The sequence below is a fragment of the Lepisosteus oculatus genome, chromosome 20 (genome assembly GCF_040954835.1).
Source record: "Lepisosteus oculatus isolate fLepOcu1 chromosome 20, fLepOcu1.hap2, whole genome shotgun sequence".
Classification (NCBI taxonomy): domain Eukaryota; kingdom Metazoa; phylum Chordata; class Actinopteri; order Semionotiformes; family Lepisosteidae; genus Lepisosteus; species Lepisosteus oculatus.
In genome coordinates, this window is record NC_090715.1 from 14,460,022 (window position 1) to 14,481,702 (window position 21,681).

Sequence of the window (21,681 nt, forward strand, 5' to 3'; positions counted from 1 at the left end):
ATAATGCACTTTGCTCTGGGGCTCTGGGAGTTGTGAGAAAATCAGAGCATGCAGCTCTGACTCCAGGGTGAATGGAATTTCCCTTGTGGAGCTCAGTTTGGAAATCCTATTCTCCATTTTATGATAATGTAAAAAACAGGGCAAAATCAGCCCTGCCAGTCTTCACTTTTCTCTATGTATTTCTTGAAACGCTTCTCTGTTCTGTAGAGTTGTAACGGTCAAGCCCTGTAACGATTGCCCTGATTTGTACTAAATGAAGATTAAAGGAAAAGCACAGGAAGTCAGTGAAATGACACTTGTTTTATATGTTCTGGTTACAGAAATACAATTCTAAATAAAGGATCCAATTGTTTGTTTTGTGTGGAGAAAATAAAGAAAAAATTGCAGGAAAGGTTTGTATGCGCTTTGAATTCAGGGAATATCGGTTATTTTTGGCAAATGCACTCGCAGATGTGGTCCAGCCACTTTTCGTCCTTTGTTACACTACAGTCCCTCTAGACATCAAAGTAAGTGGAAAACAGGCAAGCAATCAAGAAGCGGGTGCAATAAATACACGAAACAGTCTTTGTAATGGGGATAAGCGCAGGGCTGTGAATGTATGGTAACTGGCCAGCTACAGGACTTTGTATGAGAACTGGCAAGTGTTTTGATCTGTTTCCTTCTCCTTCTGTCTTTGTTTTCTTCCTGTTGCTGTAATGCAGGTCAGGTATCTGGCCTGCAGTGTACCTCAGCACACCTTAGACTTTTATCGTCGCGGCAACAGCATGTTGAGTGGCTCTGTGTGGAGGTGGCCTTCAGCCATGCTGATAACAATAGTGCGGTGTGAAGACTTTTAAAAGATAAATGTGAGGACAGCAGAAGAGGGACACATAATCCTTTGAACAAGCATAATGCAGGTCTGAGATATGGAACATTTGTTTTGGTCTATGGTTTTTAGCCATTTGCCCAATTGCAATTTAAGACATGCTTTGCTATGCACATGAGGACTCCTTCATCTGCAGAAACTGTGGCCGCAGCATTTGAAGACAAGAGTCAGTAAACATTGACATTGCAGTTTTACTAGAATTGCTAAAGTGACACAGAGTTTTAGGTTGATTGATCGGAAACATTTCTCAAAATGGTTTATGACTTTCTGTAGGTGCAAACATCGTACAAGCATTTCAGCTGCTTTCAAAAGCTTTTGTTTTCATTAACTGACAAGTTTTAATGCAATATATATGATCATAAAGGTTATTGAATAAATGGGCTAGGCTGCTGTCTTGGGTGACCCCAATTTAACACTTTATGTGTCTTAGTATATCTGCTTGAGTGATGTTATGCTCTGAATGCACGTGGTTTGAAAAGTGGCTATTATCACTATACAGTAGGTGCTCTGATTGGAAGCTTCATGAAGTAAGTGCTGGATGGTATAAGAAGCAAAAAAAAAAAGCAGCAGCGCTTCAGGAACCCAGACTTGCAACCTTATTGTGGAGCCAACATCCTTCACGTTGTATTCAAAATCTTTAAATCTTGTAATCATTGCAGCCGTAATTTAGATAGTTTGCACAAAATATGTTTTTGTTTTTGAAGTTACAAGGTGTGTTATCAGGTCAGAAAATGTATAGCTAGCGAGCACTGTCTTCATGCTGTATATATTCCTCAATAGAATGCAAACAGTGCTGTATGTTTTCCTTAAAAGGTGATAAAATGATCAAATTCTCAAAATCCTCCACAGTACAAATACAGAAATTCACCCAAGTCCATTAGATAGTCCTAAACAAATACATCTTAGTTAATCAAACCTAACCTTTTAATCTCGGACACATTTGTGTCTCCCTTGTGTTTTTACAAGATTTTGAGTACACACTCTTATTTTCTTTAAACACTCGGAAAGACTATATTATTCTCATTAGATAAAAAGATTGTTTAATTTTCTTTGGGGCTTTCGCTTGTCTGTAATTTAGAAAGTGTTGATTTAGTTTAAAATTTAAAACTTAATTGAGGTGCTTTGAGTAAAAGCTGAATAAAAACGATTTTCCAATTTAAATCAGCTTGCAATTAAGAGTGGAAGCTTATCTGGTTTCAGACACTAAATTATGAAGCTTTTAATTCAATCTTAATTCTTTGTTGCTCGACAGCACATCAAACTTCCAAAAATGTGCATAAGAACTGATAGGACTGCGATAATATTCTATTGTATTACATGAGCACAATGAATAACTCTTATTTAAATTGTTTGCCATTTAGTGGTTTTCAGCCTGAACCTTTGTGTCTCTTCCTGTTAGTTTATGTTTATGAGAACTCAGACATTCAATTTACAGTTTCATGTAGACTGAGCTATTTATTTTGATTATAAAAGTGCATTTTAAAAAGTTTTAGAACAGAGGAATCTAATTAAATAAAATATCTGTGAAAGTGTCACAATTTAAAGGTAGCAAAGCTAACCACTGCACCACTGCACCACCCAGCCCTGCAACAACTCTTCATAACATCTCCATCAGGTTTTCATGTTATAGACAGTTGTCAATAGAAAGCTTAGTTGTGCTACAATGAAAGAGGAGCAAAACAAGCTGAGAAAACTTTAGCCATATCAGATGCCTTTCTCTCACTATTCAACAGAACAGCTTGGTCTGCATTATCCTTTACTTTATGTTTTTGTTAAATGAGTGATGGGATTTTATTTTCTTGCATTGGATCCTAGAGCTTCAACATCTTCCTTTGTGTCAGCACCAAACTCTCCAAAGTCTGAAAATATTAAGATTTATTTTTCACCATTTATTATTCTGTTATGTTTCTGGCACCCCAAGCATTGTTAGTATTTTTTTCCTCTGTTCTTTTTTCTGTTTCTCCAGTGATAGCATCACTCATCTCATCTGCTGAAAAGAGATGAGACTATTATATTTTGGAAATATCTGCTGGCAGTGACAGAAAAGCAGACAGCGAGTATAGATTCTATTTTGCGCTGTCCATCATGGAGAAGAGACAAGCATTTGTACACACCCAATCAAACAACACTTTCTGCAACCTCCTTCTCCACTGCAGAACTGAATATGTTTTGCTTGACTTAAGTCTGGTGCTCATAGGTGATATTCCTTTTTTTAAAATGCATGGTAAAGTATATAAAACACACAATTTTGTATGGGCTCTTGAACTAGGTCTCAGAAAACAAGGTCATAGAGTCTGATTTTGGGCCAGTTATGATTGGATAAACATAATGTGCTTCAAAACCAGCACAACACATGTGGGCTTACTAAGTCTAGGATGTCTATACTGACAATCTAGGCCAAAAATGAGCGTGAACATAATTTTTAGGTCTTCAAGCTATGATGCAAACTCTTGGACTTTAATTAGCTCATACCACATTTAGGCAAAGTTTGAATCCTGTCCCTGTGAGATCAAAGTCTTATGTTGGAAGATTTTATATTATTTCTTTCATGTTGTAATGATACACAAGGCTGCCATGACAACAGATATATCCTCAATAAACAGAACAACATGAGCCCATACACTATATGCTAAATAAATGGTTCAATACGTTAAGATGTGCTTTGAGGGATTTCAGCTCAATCACTTGGAACTCTTTTCCAGCACGTTAGCAGTGAAGAGCGGAGGATCACATCGTTTTTATCATTAGCTCCTCCAAAGCTCAGGTATGAGAAGAAACTTACTCTTGCTCACTAGGTCTCCATTTTCTTTTATTTTTTGATGTCCAGTAAAGTTTTTGCTTTACATAAAGTGAACTGTTAGCAGTCTATTTCGACGCAGTCAAAATCCGCTAGTAGCAGAAATGTTCTTGCAGTCAGTCTTTGAGTCACAGTAAATGTTTCAGATGTCCTTAAAAATGATATATACTACTTAACCTCCCTCGAGATTTGATCTAAATGATACTTTTCTTTTGCAAAGCATTTGTTGTTCCTTTTTGTTTATTACTCTGACAAACAAACTAGAAAAACGTACCACTGGCTGAGAATCTAAACACATGCAACTCGAGCGGTGTATGGATTACAGCTTTTTCCATGGGATCACCACTCTAAATAGGACTCAGGGATACCTAGGTTAGAATTCATTTATAGCCGGATGGTCTACTCATTTCACTTTCTCAAGTGTGAAGTCTGAATCACCTTGGGCAGCTCCGTGTGACTCCACATCCTGCACTGTCTGTCTCCCTTCATGTGAGGTTGGTTCAAGTGCTGTCTTTGATAAGTTCAGTTATCCTCCATCATATTACAGCCTCTTTATCCTGCTTTCCATAATTGCATGTTTCATTAATATGATACAGGAAGCAATACAGGTTTTTTTTTAAATGTGTGGGTTTGCATACCTCTTGCTTGATCCATTGAGGAAGTGCCTGACAGTGAGTGTTTACACTCAAATTCACCCTGAGAAATATTTGGTTGTACTTTAAGTTGTTCTAAATAGGTAGTCAAATGTCAATTTGCTTTGCTTTATCACTGTACACTGTACTGATTTCAACATGTAAAGAATTCTGGATAATGCTTGAAAAACTCTCAAATGTAGCAATCAGCAGCAGTAGTTTTTCCTTTTGAAGAGCCTCTGTGTTTAATGACTTTCAAAAATAGTTTTGTTACTAGACCTACTCCTTTCTTCTAAAAAAAAAGTAATTTAAAAATGTATAAAATCGAACTGTGTATGGATGAGTTCCTTCGTGTCATCACACAAATATATCTCTGAGAAATTAAAGATCAAACCACTAAAATTACAACAAAACCTAAGACTCCTGTGCAAAAAAGTAATGAAATTGAAATGGATTAATAGCCTTCGGGAGTGGTAGATTGAATTACCATAGTTGTATCTAATTTACAAAGAAATATCCATGCAGTCAGAGGAAATTCACAGAAGTTCCATGTAGATTATTTACAGCTTTTGTGGGTGTGAAAAAGTAACAGGGACAGTTAGCACATTTCTGTAAATGAAACAATATAGTGAGGTGATTATACACTGTTTAGTTACAAAAATATTTTGTGATAGAAGGTTTTAATTTTAATGTATTATTCTTAAAAATAATCGGGGCCAACCTTAATGACCTGAAATGATCTGAAATATGAGCATTCGTGCAACCGTATGTTCAAGAATGATAGGATTAAGGGAAGAGGAAGTATTGCTTCATTTCAACTTTCAAAGACTTAAATAATCGATGACAGTACTACTACAGGGCTTGGTCGTACCAAAAACATTCTTTTGAGACTCTAGTTTGAATTTATAATATTAACGTAAGATGAAAGTGTAAGAATACGACATGGGTGGAGAGGGAAAGCTTATAAGAACAAGCTAATGGTGCCTGTCTTCTGTCAGTGTCTCATCAGTGCCTGGTCTGCCTGATCTGCCTGACCAGCAGCAAGCCTGGAGCCAGAGCGGATGTTGGAGAAGAGGGGTCGATTTTCAAATGTACAACAAGAAGTGGTTTGAGGTAATTAAAAACCCCTCTTCATTGCCTCTAATGAGGTGTTGCTTTTGATTATCGATTAGTGGTTGGCTACTTGTTCAAGCCAACAAAATGTTGGTGATGCATATCAGAACTTAAATCTGTGGTAAATACAGTGTGAAGCATTGTATCTAATGGGTGGGAACCAAGATCTTTGTCTCAGCTATTGAATATCTTAAGAAATACCACATACTGTACCTCTAGAATTAGACATGATGATGGTGTAATAGGGAACAAGACCAAGTCTGTATAGTCCTACCTCAGACAGACTACAACCATACATAACAAACAATAGACTTTGTAACATATTTCTAAGTTATCAGGAGATTGGAGACTACATGGTAAAGGTTTAAAATATCCCTTTATCTTTAATAGAATGCTGATTCTTTTGTTAGGAAACTCTGTTGTTAAGTGCATGCTGCTTTACTTATTTCTTTGATACCACCGCTACTGTTTAGCTAATTGAAAAGGAGACAGTGGGACAAAGTCTTAAAATCATTGAGAGCAGTGGTTCTCACAACATACAGTAAATCACAGTTCAGAGTCTTCGACTAAAACTGTCCGTAATAAGAAAATATGATGGAAGAATGCGATTCTGAGAAGAGCTGAAGGTTAATGGGCTGTGCTTCCTACTGCACATTTTAAACTAAGCACAAAGCAGCTCTGGTTTGTCCTCTAGGGGCTCAGAGAATATGGAGTGTTCTTGTTGCTTGAAAACATATTGCCAAACAGAATCAAAAATGCATGACAGCTACAAGAGTGAGAATGTTCTGTATCTACTTTTGTTCCAGCCTGACTTCATCCTAATGTGAATCTTGTGTTTTCTTTACACTTGGCAAATTTATAGCAGCGTGGGTTACACATCGCAGAGTCCTCAGAAGTCCTTCACATTTCTCAGGGCAAATTTTTCATTTCATACAATTAAAAGCAACAGGGGTCTTAGGAACAGGAAAGGGTGTAGAAACACAGATACAAAATGAAATGACACCTGCGCGTTTTTAGAATTAAATTTGGAAAATAAAGCAAGGATCTAGGCAGCCAAATGGGAACATGATATTTTGAAAATAAAGGAAGAAGCTGTATATTTCATAGCTCTTAAATTAGATCAGGAATTATTGTTCTTGAATATATTTCAAATGATGCATTATATACATTTTCATTAGTACTGCTTTCAGGAAAACATCCCAACAAAAACAGATGTACAAATTCCCTAGGATCTTGCACATTTAATTAAACTCTAAGCACATGTATTCCAGACTGATTTGAAACAAATCAGGTCCTGGTGATTTAATTCCTTTTGGCACATTCCATAATTCACTTTGTCTTATACAATCAGTTTCTACTTTGTTTCTTCTACAAAAACTTAAACAAAATCTTGAATGTTCAACTTATGAGCTGTATGCAATTATGGGACCAGATGGCATGTCTTTTGTGGTTATATATTTCGAAATTTAAGCTTATCTGAAATCTGAGAACTTTAGTTTTCACCTTGAATGCCCATTGTAATGCTTCTGTGAAGATGGTGAGTTCAAGTGCAAGGCAAGACTGTACTGGACTGTAGAAAGAACACAGATAGTAGAAGAGCTACAGAACTACTCCTATCTGAATTTCATTTTTCAAAACTGTCTTTCGGTGAAGCTGCTTGACACTGGATAATAATGAGCAACTTTAACTATCAATACAGAAACTGTGACAGCCTGGCTAATCACAGTTTGCTCAAGGACATATTAAACAGCTCCTTCTAAAAGTTGATCCACTTGATCTAATTTGAGGTTTTTTCTAGAGCTCCACCATACAAAATCTATTCTATAAAAAAAAGGCACTCAGAATTTCTTTTACACTGATGTAAGGTGCTTATAACGTTTGTCAAGTTTAACAACTGTGAAACATTGTGAAAATAAATAAATATGGAACAATGAAATTTCATAACTTACACAAATTAAGGTGAGTGGAATGTATTTCTGTTGCCAATGTTACAACACACCAGAGGGCACTCATATTATTGTTGTCAACAAAAAGATTATTCAAGCCATCATTGTCATAACTGGAGGTCACATTGAGCCAATATAGTAACATCTGGTGTGTTCTGTCATTGTCTGTGTTCCCCAGGGGTGATTTACAAAAACAAATTGCATTGTTCCACAGTGAACTGTTTTCTCACTACGATTTTTGTCGTACCTTTATAAGCATCACTGTATATTGTACCAGGCTGCCTGCAGTTAATCACTGTTGAATATTTGCTCCATGTCTAGTTCCACTGAAAGACTCTGGTTCTCCAGAAAGATTTACTCTGGTTTCTTTCAGGAAATGTCTGGATTATAACCTGGAACTACTAAATAAAAACCAGGCTAGATTGGACTGATAGGTTCTTCTCATTAGTTACCTTTAAGTTCTTATGTTCTTAGGTTTTGAACTCTTTGTGCACACCAGTGTTCCTTTACACCTTAAAAAGATTGATACCACTAGTATAAAAATATTGAAAGCACTAGCAGAAACTCAGTGCTTGCAACAGAATATGAGGGCATATGTCTAAGCAGATTCAAACTGATTTAAGCAGATCCAGATCTCAAGTGCAAAAACAATATTTTGCAAGGAGACTATATTAAGACAACGACGAAGTACTGTACTTGAAGTAACGTTGATGTGTCAAAAGTCAACCTCTGTTTTTGAACTGATATGTATCCATATCGGTATAAAATATGCACTATACTTTTAGTTCAATTTTAAATTAAACATTAACAGAGTTTTACCCAATAGAACATTTTTTTTGCAACTTTGGCAAGTTGGCAAGATTTGGCTCATTTCTGGGATACAGTTACTGTATCCCAGAAATGCAACATACGATGCAACATACAATATAAGCAGCCAAAATTCTCCAGGAAAATAAATTAAGATAGAAGCAAAGTATCACTTTTCCTGACGTTAATTTGAACTTCAGATCTGAAAATGTTCCTCAAAACAAATCTTGAACGTTTTTGCAAGGAAGAGTGGGATAAAATTGCAAAGTCCAGGTGTGCAAAGACTTACTGCTGTAAGTCCTATTTTTCCTAATAATTATCTGTTTGTTTTTCTCTCAAATTTTGTTGGTTGCAAGGTCACATTACAGATGACATGATTTCTGGCTTTACATCAGAAAAACCTGCAATTTCAATAAGGGTGTGTAGGCTTTTTATATCCACTGTATGTTCTTTAGGTAAATTTACCATCAGCTGAAAAAGGCAGTTCAAATGGTATTTAATGTACAGTATATGAGGATGTATTTTTAAACCAGGGTAGGGTTAGGGCTACAAGAGCCTTTAAACGTTGACTGCAGTTATGCTTGTAGTTGCACTTGAAATTACAGAATTAAGAAAAGTTACCCAATACAATAGGGTTTATTGCAACTTTTGATTTGACTCATTTCTGGGAAGATTTCTGCCAAATCTTCAGCTCCTGGCAGGGACAGAACTAGCGGTTGAAGTCGCAACTAAATCAAGACTAAACAACCTCATGATAATGGAAAATAGCAAAATTGTTCATTACTTCATAGACCCAGCTTATTGGGATTGCAAAAATACTGTTAAGAAAATATCCTTTCGTTGGAAGCACTTGCACGCTTGTTATTCATAAGTGTGACATACTCTTCTTACCAAGTAATGGATACAGAAAGAATCAACGTTATCTGTCAGACCAAAGTGCTTTTGCATTAAACTGGCTGTGCGGAATGAAAAGAGACTGCAAAAACAGACCTGTTAAAATAAATTAGTAATATATGCTCAGTGTTTACAGACTAACAGCAGTACCTGCTCTCTCAGTATTGGCAGTTAATCATCCCATTGGTTCAAGGAAGCAAACATTTCACTGCTGCCATGGTCACTCTCATCTAGAAAAAAAACATTATTAGCTTTTTCTAAGCCACTTACAGTATGAGCTCTCTTTACACAGTGACTGCCACTACCTTGGACTTCTGTCGGTTATTGTGTATATTGAGAGTAAAGGGCAAAGTATTTGTATTTTAAATTAGCTCCCTTTTTTGTATTTTCTCAAATAGCAATCTAGCTAAATTTAATTTGTGCCGCAGCAACTTCCTTGAAATGCAGATAGTACTCAGTCACACGTCTCTCCATTGAAAGGGAAATAGTTTTACACCGTTTTCATTAATGGTACAACTCCCGTTAATTTTCTGTTCCATATCTGCTTCTACCTTATTAACTGTGCAGCGAAGTCAATTAATTTCTGAAGTGCTGGCTGTTCTGCTGCACTTTTTCTTTTGTTAGCGGATAATGGACTGTGTGTCTTATGATCTTCCAATTTGTTTTTTTCTCAGTCTGTAATATATATGAGACATCTCTGTATGCATGCTTTATGGAAATATACTTCAAAAGAACCTCACAAAGCAAGAGACTCACAAGGTTATTGGGAAAATATTTTTTGTGACAGCAGTTGCAGTACTATTTATATCACAAACATAGGTAAATTCATTTACATTTCCCATCAATAGAGTTGAGGAAGATGGTGTCTATTGTGAAGCTACAGACTAGTAACGTGTACAGTCACTGATAGAAACAATACAAGTTGTACTTCTAGGATGCTTGCTTTTCTCCAGGTTGCGGCTGTTATCTGGGATTGTATCTTATTTGTCTTCTAGAACTTGGTTACTGCCTGCTCACTGGTCCTTGGAGATCAATTAATCAGAAAGGTCACACTTAGAACATAAAATACACTTTCTGTTTCCAAACAGAGTGGTACGTTTCTTCTGGTGCTCTACATGAGAACATAACAGTTAAAAATTAGAGGAGGGCATTTGGTCCATCTAGCTTGTTTGGTAGTATCTAAATGATCAAAGAATCTTATCCAGCCATTTCTTGAAAGCAGCCAGGGTATCTACTTCAACAACATGGCTGGGTGGCTTGTTAAAAACATGCTGCACGTGTGTTTGTTTGGGTAAAGAACTACTTCCTGTTGATTGTTTTAAGGGCACCTCCACTTAGTTTCCACCTGTGTGCTCTGGTTTGTGTTTACCTGCTCATTTTGAAGAAGCCTGCTTGAGCAGTGAAACCCAAATTCTTATGCTTTAAATTAAATATATTTAAATATATATCTTGGACTTATATCTCTAAAAGAAAAATCCATTGCATATTGGATTATTCACGCTCGCAGAAATGTTGCATAAATACCTCTGTATTGGAATAGTTTGAGGATGTTGTCAGTTCATTATTAAAATTTAGAGTTATGAATTTACATGAAAGCAAAATAAGTGCTCCTAGGCTTTCTTAGTGGTGACTTAGGGAGGTAAGAAACATAATTTCTATTTCCATCTTGCTTTAGTAACACCATTATGAACTATTTATGAACCCTGTCCCTTTTCTTTAAAGAACCGTCCTGCACTTGAGAAAGAGAAGCAACTCAAAGGAAATATGCTGTTGCTCTGGGAGACTGATCATCAAGCCAACGATAGCAATTGTATCGCAACCAAGCAGATGAAAAATAACAGTTTTTGTCATTTGAACCCATGCAAATTTCTCTTTTAGGAGTGCATTGTCATTTTCTAGGGGGAATTTCACTTGTACTGCATGACCAATATCAATAACAGGTCAATGAGAAGTGCTATCACAATGGTGTCTTTCAATTGAATTCTGCCCTGCTCATGGACAGCTAAGTACCTGTCAGATCTAAGGCTGGTTACGCTAATAGGGATTCGGTAATGCCTTTCCAATAATGTACAAGGGCTGTTGTTGAGTTTAAAAGGGTAAATTAAACAACAGACATCCATCGGCAGAAGTATAAGGGCCTGTTCTGATGTCCATCTGAAAGGTTATGTTCATTTTCTTGATAGAAGAAGTACAAGAGACTACCCTGGAGTGCTTGTCAGTGAAGATATGCAGACATTACTGTGACAGCAATGATAAAACTGTCAACAGTGTACCCAGTGTTTTGTTTTTTTCAATGTACAATCAGTGAACTGTTGGATACAAAGGCATGAATCCAAGAAGAAATTAAATATCTTAAACATCCCATGCTTTTCTACGTTTTTACCGTAGCAACAATATATACTGTATGGGCAAACAGTTACGGATTAGAAATACACATTTAAGAATCTGCTCATTAACGAAAACTCAAAGTTTTCTTCACAATCGTAAAGACATAAACCTTTTCCTGCAAACTTAACAGAAGTGAAATGTTAAACACACTCTAGTATTATTTTGGTGCACATTTCATTCGTTTTCAAAGCATTCCAAATTTTATACTGAATGTCACAGATTGTGTTTATCTTTCTGTCCTCCTACACAGTGTCTCTGAAACTCTTGGGCTGTAAAAACTTCAAGTGCTGGACCTTAGGTCTCTGTCAGACTAGGTCTAGATTTCTGATTTAAAATAACAGATCAAGCTTTGGGTTCCTGTCTCTTGTGTTTTTATCTTTGATTCCAGTTTGCATTAATACACCCTCTGTCCCCTTTTTTTACAACAAAGGTTGTAAAACTGAGTTTTACCAGTTTCCCATGTTCTTTGTAATGAACAAAATCGTATCGTTGAGAACGAGATATAGTACCATACCATAACGTTTGACAGTCAACCTGTGATGCAACAGGTGGAAGATCTTATTGTAAATAGATATCTTATAGCCCCTCCCTTTCAAATACAATCTGCAAAATATTATTTCACGTCAGTATTAAACATCTGGGTGATGGGACAAGTTCTTAGTACTGTAGTTTCTTAGATGCATAAGAATTTTTTAATGTATATTCCATCCATCTTCTACCTGTTTTATCCCACGCAGTGTTGCAAGCCAGGATACACCGCGCACTGGGGGCCAGTCCATCGCAGGGCACCCGCTGACATACACATACCATATGCTCACACTAGGCACTTTTTTCCCCCAGAAGTCAGTTAACCTGCCGGTATATCTTTGGGCTGTGGGAGTTAAACCGGAGTACTAGGAGGAAAACCATGCAAACACGAGGAGACCATACAGACTCCGTGCAGACGGCACCCTGGGTCCAGAATTGAACCCATTGCCCCAGCACTGCGAGGCAGCAGTGCCAGCCACTGCTGCCCCCTTGCAACTCAAGTCTGCACAAATAATAAATACATATTAACATTTATTTATCACATTCTGGGTAACCGGATAATGCAAAGTCTTAGTACTGTGGTTTCTTAGAAGCTCAGGAATTCCTTTGATTAAAATAGCCTCTGTCATTATATTCATCAGGTCTGAGTCTAGTTTATAAACCATTTGAAAGGAGGAGAACAGGCTCTTTTGATTGTCTGATTTAGCATTTTCTTAAACATGGACAGATTGGTGTTGCTTAAACAGGGACTGACAAGGCTGTGGATGTTTCTTGAATGGCATCTAATGAGAAGCTTTAGCTTCATGCAGTCTTGATTTTAGGCTTTATGCTTACTTGTTTTCCACTGAAGGCTAACTGATTTCTCCATGGTGACTGTATTAGAAGGACAGTTTGCCCTCCTTTGTGTGTAGATGCATTTTACCTCCCTTATCTATGTCTGTTTACCTAAAAGATGGTTAATAATAAATTTGAGCTAACTTTTTCTGTTCAGACTAAAAATAACAGTTCACTTTTGTTCTGCAAAATTAGCTCTCACAAGACCAGTCTATTATTAATTCTGATCAGACAGGCGATAAGGTCCATTGAAAAGAAAGCAAAGAAATGAGTCTCATGAATATTTAAAGCACTGGTAACAAAAAGAAGGATCTAATTAAGCCTTTGTTATTGCTATTATTTACAAATCCATATCCATCAGAAGAATGAATGTGAGAAGACAACCCAGCATTAGAATCGATCCTCCTGACAGAATTTACTGGGCCCAATCTTCTGATTAATCTTTTCTGATTAATGTCATCTTTGAAGTCAATTTCAGACTCTGACTGGGATGAGTACCTCACTCGTTTTCAGTTCTGTGGTCCACAGTATACATTTTGCCTATGAACATTTTCCATGAATGGAACCAGTACAGCATTCTTGCAATTTACAGGCATGAAAATGACAAAAAAGTAAAATCAATTATCTTTAGCGCTAGATGATGCCCAATTGGAAAAGGATTGACTCATTAAACACTGAGAAGTCCTGGGGTGCTTTCTAAGCAAAGAGTGTGGTTTTAGCAGCAGGAAGCAATTTTCATTCTCTCAGAGCAGTCTGTGGAACTGCCGTCATAAAGCCACACTCAACAAACTTACAGCCCACAGTTACCGACAGGGATAATTCACAGAATCGCTATCTTCCCTGGGGCAATTAAGAAGTAATCTTCTAGAGAAAAAAAGTTGAATAAGTGCACTTATGAACTGCTCTGTTATAGTTTGTAGGCAGAGACCAAGGTCAGGAAGAGTCAGCTATGAGAGAGTGCCTTAATTTTTTAATTGCCCTTAAATTTTATTGAGGTTTTTCTTCCTGCAGTTTCTTTTACTGTATCTATTTCCCTTTGAACAAATAAGGGAGTTGGCTCCGGAGACTCTGGTGGTGTTTACTTCAGGAGGCAGTCGTTTTTATTCCAGACTCCCTTGACTCCAGGCAGGCTTTCCTGTGCCGATAGCGATGCTCCTGCAGATCCAGTAGAACAGAGGTGTTCTGTCCTCAGACAGCAGGCAGCTCAGCAGTTTCCCGGCCCAAGACAAGCCCGTTCCCCTGATCCCTTACCTCAGCTGTGCAGGGGTGAACGATTCATACGGCTTCCCTTCCCTGCTGGTATTACGCTCACAGCTCATCCTAACCTAATTATCATAAAGACTGCTATTTTATCTCTCGCTAACATGTAATTCTTTTTCTATCCCTCTGACACTGACACAATCCAATTATGTGACTCGCTGGGAGCTCCGTGACAGAGAAACCCTTCTCATGCACAGACATCATTGCTCATCTCTACACATTATTTTACCACCTTGGTTTCTGTAGTGTGAGCAGAAATTGGGACACTAGTTGTCTCTTTAATGGCTACAGTGCAAGGACGTTCCTCATAGCGAAAGATTTTGGCTGTGAGCACAGTTAATTACACAATTACAGTAATGATTACAAGCATTTTTAAAGCACCTTCCATCCCCAAAAGCCTCACTGTTCTTTACATATTTACTTTAGTCACCATTGAAGTGCAGCAAACAGCTGGGTGATGAATCTGGAGATGTGAGAAATTGCTTAGCAAATTATGAATTTAGGGAAGCCAGATCATTGGGATCCTTAAAGACCAAGTAGTCAAGATCTCGGTTTAATGTCTGAGGATGGCACCTCCAACAGCAGAGTATTCTTAATAGATTAGTAGATTTCTTAACCCTGAACAAGAATAATTAATCCATTAACACAAAGTTACTGAGAAAACCATACTAGCTTATTACTAACTAGCTAACAATTTTAAAGAAATTAAACTTACATTTATCTTTTTTAATTTTAGACTCCAGTCCTTCTCATTTGTGTTGTTTTGCAATATTTTTGGGAGCATGTGAGCTAAAGGTTTGTCATGATTGCAGGAGAACTATAAATAGCAGTCCAAGGAAAATCTAGCTTAATCACGCAGATTCCAAAACTTGAAGTCCCGATGACATAGAAAAAAAACAATTAGTCATAAAGCAAATACAATATGGTGGCAGAGATCTATAAAATAATGGTCATATAAACAGTGAGGCAGGCACATGTTAGAAGTGCAATTCCTGTACATCGCAGAGCAAGGTAAAAACATGTCTATCAGGCAGTGAACAACATGCAGGTAAGGAATCAGTGATTACAATAAACAAAGAAGAAATGCCGTGCCTTGTACTGTATAAAGGCCCCTGGTTTTTGCGTAAAGTTACTGACAGTGTCTCTCCATTCAATATAACAAAAAGCAGTAGCTCCAAAACTATTCAAGCACCATTCTCCACCTGCATTAACCAAGCCTAATTAGCACATGCCTTTAATTATTATGCCAAACACACATGTGCCAGGGGATTGCTACGGTAACCTTTTCAAGGGATTTCAGAAAGGAATTGAAATGTACTGAAATACCCTTACTTTTTGCTCACCCTGACAGCTTAAAAATATGCAGTGAATGTTCTCTCAGACTGGCACAGTCAGTTGCCTCCACTAAGAATATGGTTCAGCTAAGTGATGTACAGTAATCATCTTCACTACAAAAAGTCATCATATCAGAATGGTGTTACAGTAGCTCAGAATTAGAAAGTTTAAGAGTTTTTTTTTCCTTTCTTTGCTTTTAAAATATGTGGTCAGAAATGACTAACAAATAGAAATTCTTAAAGGAAACCACAAGTGATCATCTGCTTTCAAATTCCCTTTTCAATTAAAAACTAAAGAATAAAAATTGCAATGATTTGTCCTCTCAGAGTGTAGATTGGTCATTTGCACGTATCAAAAACATGTACTGTATATCCAACAATTTAATTACAAATGTAATGCACTGTACCTTGAAGGGAAATTTCAGATTGTTATTGTAGAAACAATATGTATTAATCCAATTATACACTGATTATTAAGTTCAGTATCTTTAAATATAATAATTCTAGGAATTGAATTCTATTTATTTAGAAATACTGCATCTACACACCTTTACATTACAGCAGCAATATGCCAATATGCTATCATTAATTTGTTTGTTGCTGTCTTCTTAAAACGTCAGCATAAAATATATTTCTTTTAATGTATGGCACCAGGAAAATGTTTTTGGCCTCCTTTAAACTATCGCCCTGCTCATCTACGTTGTGTAATATTGTCTAGAAGACTGTGAGATTCCTCCTTCTAGACTTCATGCTGTTCCAAGGAGAAGGACTAGGATACTAGGGACTAGGCCAGCACTGTATTGAAGAGAAAACCACAATGCATCTTAAAACAACATTTCTTCATCAAACAAAGCCAGTCGAACGATTGCCTGACACTCACTGCAGACTTTGGGAGAAAGCAAAAGACTATTTTAAGGATACACTTGGATGAAAGTGTGAACAAATAACCAATAAAACCTACTGTACATTGATGAACTATTTCTTTGATTTATCACATTTAGGTTGTAATCTTTTGCAGGTTTTTCAGCTGTCATGTGCTGTTTGATCCAGCCCATTTCCAAGTAAGGGAAACACAACCCATACTACAATAGAAGCATCCAGGATATTCAAGCTTGAGGATGTGGGGAAAAAAGCTGTTAAACATCTGCAACCTGGATGGTTAAACACACTAATTACTGTTGCTAAAACGTTTCAAGATTAGTATTACAAGAATAGTCCATTCGTTTGCTTTTTTCAATGAAAAAAGGGGTTTAACATGGTATAACAATTCACAAATAGAGTGTTCAGTGCAGGGTTCGGATCTCAGGATGTCACTAAAACACGTGTCACTTTTGTGAGCACTTAAAATGAAGTATTTTATCACAGCAGGACTTTTTTTCTGTTAACAATAGCATGTCAGCCAGAAGAAGGCCAACAATAACCACTTTGGTGCCGTTTCACGGTAGACAAAAACTGTCAGTGCTGCAGCAACAATAAAAAGAGGACAGGGACGAGGATGTACAGTATGTGAATGGGATTCTTTCACAGTCATTGTTCAAATCCTAAAGGTCGCACTAGTTCACGTCAGGTGAGCTGGAGGTCTCTTTCAGTAGTGTCATGTAACTTTCTGAAACATCTTCAGAAATACTTAAGTGCATTGAAAAGACAGACAATGTACCTGATAAAATGATTTCAGTAGGAAATGAAACAAGAAAATGTTGATTTTTTTCCCATACTCTGGCTTCTATCAAGAAACACCTTGATGTGCTCCATCACTGCTAGAAAACCATGCAAATGTAAGCTAAATGTTCCTCTCTAATTGTTAAAATGTTATAGGATTCCTGAATTTCAGAATTGATAACTGTTGTTATAATTTGAAGATATTTTAGTGAGATTCTAAATTGTGTTTGCTACACTTTTATTCCATGAAGATATCGTAAAGGTGAATATGAAATAATCATTTCAGTCCAAAAAGAAATATAGTTGCAAAGAGGATTACACTACTTTTATCATGCTGAGAATTCCTGAAATTTCCTGGATTCGTGCAGGTTTAGCATTAATATACTAAGAATGTCAAATTAGGCCAACAGGCAGCACTCACATTGACCTTCTTCTAAGCACCTGGATCCAGGAATGTCACCTGGATTTCTTATCTCTGTTATGGAGAAAGATAGTCTTCCTTTTACAAGGAAAAGTATTTTTTTTTAATATCTGAAGGATGGGGAAAAAAGATTTGTACTGTATGTTACCTTCCAAGCATAGATTAAAATATAATGACCCACTAACCTGATGGTGACCATAGGTAACAGGGAGCTGGGGGTACTGAAAGGGACAGTATTTTGACCGTTCAAATCACGAAGGAAAAATTTCAAGGCCAAAGATAAATCAAGAACCCACAAAATATACAATGACAGATGGCTTAATGGAGCTGCTTTGATGTACACAGTGTGCTGGAAAACAAAGACTGTAGGACCTGTGTTACACTGCAGTGGTTTCAGAAAGACGTTATTTGAGATGCTGGCCCCACAGGGCGCTAGGATAATGACTGTAATTTGAACAAAGAAATGCAAAAGGTTTCTGAGACAGGTATAACTGGACTCCTGTGGGGACTTTAATTCCCTAAGCATTTAAACCTATTTTACCAGGATACTCATCTTTTGATGTAAATAGGTTTGTAATTCACTTGGACTGGCTTACAAGGAGGAAAACCTGCAGCTGTGAATCCACTGGTGTGTTAATAGGCTTCTGGGAAGACTGTTCCCAGTGTGAGTGTGTGTCTGTCTGTCTGTCTGCCCTGTGATGGACTGGCGTCCCTTCCAGGGTGTATCCTGCCTTGCTGGGAAAGGCTTCAGGTCCCCTGTGGCCCTGCATTGGATGAAGAGGAAAGAAAATGGATAGGTGGATTTTTCACAGTTAGCCACGTTTCAAAGATGAGCAATAAAACTGGTGATTAAGACAGACAAAAACTTTCCTTGTGCATTATTCCTGTGCAGCAGTATGACAGAAATTCTACTGTTAAAAGTAAGTTGACTGCTTTACAGGATGCTCTTAGCATCAAAAAAAGAAAACAGCCCCGCAGTATAGTGACTTGTGATTAAACAAAGACAAGGATCTACTGTGTCAAACAGCTATTTCATAAAGAGAGGATAACGAAACCTGTCAAGTTGCCTGCACATACTGTAGAGCTTTGATCCAAGGCTTTTACCTGCTATGTGAGTGTTAATAATATCCTGCATGAGTTCTCTGTAATTTCACAATACAGGTTGAGCTATTTTCGTTGCACCATTTAGTGTAGATGTTCTGATATGTGTTTGTTTTTGAAAGCATGTTGCACTGTAAACCTTTACCTCATAATGTGGGTGAGTACATCTACTGTATTGCGCTGTATATCTGCTTTATTAAGTAACTCATTGCATGACACTTAGTGCCTATTCATTAGAGATTTGATCTGAAACATTTCTTTACTGGAGATGATAAGTGCCATCCATTTAGGACACTCTGTGTCTCAAGATAAGATCACTTTATTGGTCATTTACAATTTCTTCTATAAGGTATTTGTCTTTTCGCATACCCCAGCCTGCTCTCCATGAGACACACAGACAGGGAGAGAAGCTGGGGGTCAGAGCGCAGGGTCGGCTATTCATACTGCGCCCCTCAACGTCTCATCCTCTGAGTTGTTCTGTAGTCTGTGTTCAAGTGTCATTGTTCAAGGTTGAGTTGGCAATAAAACAAATAAGGTGTGTTCAAATTCAGGAGAATGGCCCAAAAATTCGAAGGCAGGACTACAGCCATAACCACACAATTCTCATTCCTAGAAGCCTGCTGACAGATAAAGGAGTAGCATTTTGTGGACATTAGTAATCATTACTTCGTGCTGTTATGAAATAGCTTTGCCCACTCACAGAGGGATCCTTGGGTTTCACAGTTACATGCCAAGGCATATCGTAAGCACTTGTATATGAGCATTTTCTGAAGGATATTTAGAATTATGATTCTCATGATGTGTACATTCTTTATGTCCTGTTGGACAATGAAGGGAAAAAAATGTTCTTACTTCATAATGATGGCTTCCAGGCAGCTTGCGTGTGACGGAAAGTACTGAATTTAAAGGTCCTGGATGAATAACAAATTTCCAAGTAAACATAAACTATATCTAAACCCTAGGATAATGAGAATGTTTCTTTTCCCTGCTGCTGTTCTTTAAAGATAGCTCGCTATAAACATTTTGGCTTTGTTGGCCAACAGGGCTGATGAAATGCTTTGGGGCGAAATGAGGGGAAAATCAGCCTCGTTAATGCTGACGAAGGCATGCCTTGTGCTAGACTGAAATACAAATTCTTTTTATAATTATCCGAAAAACGTATTGGAAGAAGACATCACTCAGTTGGAGCAAAAATGCTAATTAACTTTCTGCCAGTAGGAAATGAGGAGCATTCTGTTTCTTTGGAGCGAGTCTGGATTGGAAAATGCATATCTTGCCAAAAGCTAAACAAATTGCCTAGGTCTCATCCTTTTTTTTTTCTCATCAAAACAGAACTACAATATTGTTTTTCAGATGTGGGAGGCAGCTGCTGCTTGTTCTGAGTGCACTGCAGAATAACAGGCACAAATGAAAGGATGGCAGTCGGTCATTCGAAACCTTTACTTAAAACAGTTAGCTGAATGAGGGCACATTTACAGTGATGACCTACCCTAGAGGTTCATGGTGCTGCTGTAGACAGCTTGATGAACAGCCTCACCAGAGTGCAGCAAGGCAAAATAAGACCACGGGATGGAATAAAAAAGCCATTCCAAAGCACATACTTCAGGTCAGGAAAAAAGCACCATATTAAAACCCTTAGGCCCTGGGTTTAATACTATCTCTTGGGTGCTATCTGAGTGGAGTTTGTATGTTCTTCCAGTGTTTGCATGGGTGTCCTCCCACAGTGCAAAGACGTGCTGGTAGGTCAGTTGGCCTCTGGGCCCTGGTGTCAGCATGTGTGTGTCTGTGTGCGCCCTGAGATGATCCAGCTTCCTGTCCAGGGTGTTCCCTCCCTTAGAGCCACTGCTGGCCGAGATCTGGCTCCCCGCTCGTCTCAGTCGGATGAAGTAGTTAGAAAATGGATGGATGGATTAAAAACCCATTTAAAAGGTCAATGACTATACATTTGAGTTCTCAGTTTCTGCGTGGTGCTATGTCTTGTACGTGTTCCTGGTAGGGGGGTGATGAGTGACGGATTATTTCATGTGTCGCCTATATGGAAAAACTTAAAAAATAAAACAATACCCTGAAATGAAAATAAGAAAAAAAAGGTTGAACTGTTCAATACCTGACCCTATTTATTCCTCTCAATTCTGTGAAATATAATGAACGCTAATATTCCACACCTGTGTGATGTACTGTAAGCATCCTTTACAACAGTAGCTAAGACTGAAAAAAAAACATAAAATGTTAGTTTCTTCACAGCTGTCCAATGAAGCCTTTGGAGAAGTAACCCGATGTACGAATACTGATGTGAAGGTTCTACCTTTCCCTCAGTGTCTTTCCTTGCATTCTGAACTCCTTGCGCATGTACTTTTATTTTAAAAAAGAAGTTTGCATTTCCCATGTTTTAAATATTTATACAGTAGAAATCCACTGGGATAACATATCTTGTTTGCAGTCCTTGTCAAGACAGAAAAATCAATATCTACAATGATATATATGCCCAATATTCACAAACCTGAAGCAAACATGTATAATATATGGATTAGCATTCTAGTGTTCCAGGAATGATGAAATGGATCTTCCAGCTTGACAGTTGCAAGATAAGATATTTTGCATCTCCTTCCTGTTCTACTTGTGTTTTAACAGTTTTATATAATGTATGTTGTAGGGGCGATGTGATAAATTATGTGGTTCAAGAAATTTAAAATGCTTGTAATTTAAAAAAAATACTCCGCTAACATTCCACTATTTCATTTGAGTGTCCGTTTCTATGACCCAAACTAAACGCAATACGGTCATCTATAAAACCTTCATGACCCATGGAGTCTATCAAACCACATTCCAAAGGGTTTGTCAGTCTCAGTCGTGGCAGAAACCCTATTGGTTTGAGCTTTTTTTCAGATTACACAGATGTGACACATAGTTGATCAAATTAAACACTGACACAGAATTGACAAAACAATTTTGAAAGCTAGGCACCTGCTGGCTTTTTGTGACATCGATGTGAGATACTCCTGCTTTTACAATTGGTGTATATTTCCATGTTATCTGTTACAGTCAAAGTGATCCGATAATGTTTTGGTGTAATAAAAAGCACAACAATATAAAAGTGAATGA

General features: G+C 37.5%; 1 long non-coding RNA gene across 1 annotated transcript in view; it reads left to right on the plus strand.

The window, feature by feature from the left end:
- LOC107080004 (uncharacterized) overlaps positions 1 to 21,681 on the plus strand; it is a 41,133-nt gene that overhangs the window by 14,651 nt on the left and 4,801 nt on the right. The window contains exon 2 of the long non-coding RNA XR_001480894.2: positions 5,293 to 5,407. This is a non-coding gene — a long non-coding RNA (uncharacterized lncRNA). The remainder of the gene's footprint in view (positions 1 to 5,292; positions 5,408 to 21,681) is intronic.